This window comes from Choloepus didactylus, chromosome 21 (genome assembly GCF_015220235.1).
Source record: "Choloepus didactylus isolate mChoDid1 chromosome 21, mChoDid1.pri, whole genome shotgun sequence".
Taxonomy (NCBI): Eukaryota; Metazoa; Chordata; class Mammalia; order Pilosa; family Megalonychidae; genus Choloepus; species Choloepus didactylus.
The window spans coordinates 4,034,705-4,039,315 of NC_051327.1; positions in this window are offsets into that span (position 1 = coordinate 4,034,705).

Genomic DNA, 4,611 nt, shown 5'->3' on the forward strand with positions numbered 1-4,611 from the left:
CTAGAAAAGTATGTGTATCCTGGTGATTTGGGATGTAATGTCCTGTATATGTCTGTTAAATCTAATTCATTTATCAGATTGTTTAGGTTTTCAGTTTCCTTATTGGTCTTCTGTCTGGTTGATCTCTCTATAGGAGAGAGTGATGTGTTGAAGTCTCCCACAATTATTGTGGAAACATCAATTGCTTCCTTTAGTTTTGCCAGTGTTCCTCTCATGTATTTTGTGGCACCTTGATTGGGTGCATAGACATTTACGATTGTTATTTCTTCTTGCTGAATTGCCCCTTTTATTAGTATGTAGTGGCCTTCTTTGTCTCTCAAAACATCCCTGCATTTGAAGTCTATTTTATCTGAGATTAATATTGCTACACCTGCTTTCTTTTGGCTGTAGCTTGCATGAAATATTTTTTTCCATCCTTTCACTTTCAGTTTCTTTGTGTCCCTGTGTCTAAGATGAGTCTCTTGTATGCAACATATTGATGGTTCATTTTTTTTGATCCATTCTGCAATCTGTATCTTTTAATTGGGGAGTTTAATCCATTTACATTCAACGTTAAAACCGTGAAGGCATTTCTTGAATCAGCCTTCTTATCCTTTGGTTTATGATTGCCATATTTTTCCCTCTCTCTATTAATATCCTTTATTGTACCCATACCGAATCTCTTTAGTACTGAACCTTTCTCCAAGTCTCTCTGTCCTGTCTTTGTTTCTCTGTCTGTAGGGCTCCCTTTAGTATCTCCAGTAGGGCAGGTCTCTTGTTAGCAAATTCTCTCAGCATTTGTTTGTCTGTGAAAAATTTAAGCTCTCCCTCAAATTTGAAGGAGAGCTTTGCTGGATAAAGTATTCTTGGCTGGAAATTTTTCTCACTCAGAATTTTAAATATATCGTGCCACTGCCTTCTTGCCTCCATGGTGGTTGCTGAGTAGTCACTACTTAGTCTTATGCTGTTTCCTTTGTATGTGGTGAATTGCTTTTCTCTTGCTGCTTTCAGAACTTGCTCCTTCTCTTCTGTGTTTGACAGTGTGATCAGTATATGTCTCGGAGTGGGTTTATTTGGATTTATTCTATTTGGAGTTCGCTGAGCATTTATGATTTGTGTATTTATGTTGTTTAGAAGATTTGGGAAGTTTTCCCCAACAATTTCTTTGAATACTCTTCCTAGACCTTTACCCTTTTCTTCCCCTTCTGGGACACCAATGAGTCTTATATTTGGACGTTTCATATTATCTATCATATCCCTGAGGTCCATTTCGATTTTTTCAATTTTTTCCCCATTCTTTCTTTTATGCTTTCATTTTCCATTCTGTCATCTTCCAGGTCACTGATTCGTTGTTCAACTTCCTCTAGTCTTGTACTATGAGTGTCCAGAATCTTTTTAATTTGGTCAACAGTTTCTTTAATTTCCATAAGATCATCCATTTTTTTATTTAGTCTTGCAATGTCTTCTTTATCCTCTTCTAGAGTCTTCTTGATTTCCTTCATATCCCGTACTATGGTCTCATTGTTCATCTTTAGTTCTTTGAGTAGCTGCTCTAGGTGCTGTGTCTCTTCTGGTCTTTTGATTTGGGTGCTTGGGCTTGGGTTATCCATATCGTCTGGTTTTTTCATATGCTTTATAATTTTCTGTTGTTTTTGGCCTCATGGCATTTGCTGAACTTGATAGGGTTCTTTTAGGGTTTGTAGACCTATTGAAGTCCTTATCTCTAATTTATCAGATCTACAGCTTCGTGTAGTACACTTTCTCTAACTAACCAGCAGGTGGCGTCCACGAGCCACCTGTTCTCCACAAGCCAGTTCTCCCCTGCTTAGCCTTTTTGGTGAGTGGGGGAGTGAGTCTTGTGGGGCCCAATTGGTGTACCAAGCTTGCGTGTGTAGTTGGTGTTGCCTGCCCTGTATGTGGGGCGTGTTTCTGGGCAGTCGGGGAGGGGGGGTGGCCCTAACAATCAAATCTCCCTGATGATCCTAGAGTTTTAAAGCTGCTGCAATAGTCTAATCCTTCAGTTCAGACCTGCCACAGTTTGTCTCTGCCACTGACCCACAAGTCCTTGGTATTGGCGTATGGCTCCTGAGACTTGCAAGTGGGCCCCTCTTCCAGGCTGTGCACCCCGGGTCCTCTGTTGAGGGATGACTGTGCTATGTCACAGGTGAGTGCCGTCCCCCCAGGGCAGTTCTGGGCTGCTGGGCTGTGTAGGGAGGCTCCCAGTCTGCTGAAATGATGGCTGAATGGGGCTTTGTTAATTCACACTGCTCCACCTTCCCAACTCTGGGACACTCAGCTGAGGTTGCAGGGAAGGCTAATGTCCACGCCCAGTTTTGTGGTGTGTGCCTGTTATTTGAAGCACTTCCGTCACACTGCGTTGTCTGGGGCAGCTCTGGGCTATGGGGCTGGCGATGGGCAGGAGTGTTTCCTGTCCACCAGGATGGTGGCTGTGAGCGGACACCCCCCTTTTCTTGGGAAGTTGTGGTGTTTAGTGAATTTTCTCAGCCACTGGATTATTGCCTTTTGTCTCAGAGCTCTCTTCGTTCTGCTCTTGACTTGAGGTGCCCAAATTGCAATTCTTTGAAGCTTTCTGTATTGGGCTTCTTAGAGTAATTGTTTTAGAAAAAGAAAAAAGGATTAAAAAAAAAAAGGGCCCTCCTCAGAGATCTGATGGGTTATTGAAATGCTAATAGACAAAGCAATCAGGGCCATTAAGGAAAGGTCCACAGGGCAGAGAGATCAGCTTTTCTTCGGGATTTGCATATGCGCCTCAAGGCCTGAGCTCCGCCCTTCCCCTTTCTGTGTTCACCAGAACTCCAAAAATCCTCTGCTTTTATTTTGGAGTTTTTCGTGTTATTTTTTTTTCCTATGCCTGTCTCCTCTCTGCTGGGCTGGCAGCTCTCAGATTCTCTGGTGTCTGGTCTCAGTCTATCTATGGTTGGAGTCTGGATCAGTAGAATGAGTTTCCGATAAGAGCAGCCACTGCAGTTCTCCCTTCTCCTTCCCGGAGCTGACAGCCCCTCCTCCCACGGGACTGAGCCTGGCAGGGAGGGGCGCGGGTCCCCTGGCCGCAAAAGCTTACAGATTTCGCTGATCTCAGCAGTTCGACATTTTCATGAGTGTTGTATGAAGTATGCCCAAAGTCAGATTGCTCTGTGGTGTCCAGTCCACGCAGTTCCTGGCTTTTTACCTACTTTCCTGGAGGAGTAACTAAAACTTACCCATAGTATCTTCTTATAATTTTTAAAATTTCTTCAGGATCCGCTATAATGTTGCCTCTCATTTATTATTTTGTTTATTAGGGTCTTCTGTCTTTTTGATTTTGTCTGTCTAGCTAGGGGCTTGTCAATCTTGTTGATCTTCTCAAAGAACAAATTTTGGTTTTATTTATTCTCTATTTTTATTTTTTGTTCTCTATGTCATTTATTTCTGCTTTAATCCTTGTTATTTCTTTTCTTCTACTTGGTTTAGGATTAGTTTGCTGTTCATTTTCTAGCTTCTTCAGTTGTTTCAGTAGTTCTTTGATTTTAGCTCTTCCTTCCTTTTAAATGTATGCATTTAGAACTATAAATTTCCCCATCAATACCGCCTTCACTGCATCTCATAAGTTTTGATATGTTATGTTCTCATTTTCATTCATCTCTATATATTTACCAATTTCTCTTGCTATTTATTCTTTAACCCACTGATTGTTTAGGAGTCTGTTGTTTGACCTCCAGATATTTGTGAATTTTCTAAGTCTCTGATGGTTATTGACTTCTATGGAAAGCAATTTGGCAAAGTCCAGAAAATTGGGTACAGTACACTCCCTTTTGTGTAATAAAGTAGAAAAGAGATATTTATATTTGATTGTATATACATAACAGTAACTGCAGAATAGTACAAGTGGTTACCTTTTTGTGTGGGCTTGGAAAGGAATGAGGTTTCAACGGTAGGTAGGAGAGCGAATGAAACTTGTTCCTTGTGTACTTTTTTATATTTATGATGCAGGTGAATGCATATCTCCCTTCCTCAGATAGCTCCTGTAGCCTTTGACTTAAAACTTCTTTTGCTGCCTCTTCCCACATACATAAATATGGTTAAGTTTCTGAAAAGTCATCCCTCAAACTCTAGGTATAATTTTATCCCCTTTGTTTCACAGCTGCATTTCTTCAAAGTTTGGTCCACACTTACTAGTTTCCCCATCTTCACTTGTCTATTTGTCATCCTCCTGCATTCGGGCTTCAATGATATACAAGGTCAAGGTGTGATATTACCTGAGATATCTGTTCTATTCCCTTGAAATTTTCTCCTCACTGGCTTGTGTGATACAGCTCTTTCTAGGTTTTTCTCCCAACTCTTTAACTTATTACTCCCAATTTCTTCTCCAGTTATTATTCTACTCCATATTCTAGAAATGTTGTTAACCCTCAGGATTGGGACTGTTTCTTTCTTCTTATTTTTCCACACACTCTTGATAAGTATCTCATCTATTTCCACAGTTTTAATTTCACCTGTACTTTGATAAAACTCAAATTTGTATCTTTCTATCAATTCACTAACAGAGGTTCGAACTGTCTATTGGATGTTTGCCTTTTTGGATGTATCACAGACACCTTAAACTCATCATATTCCCCTTCAAACACCTGCATC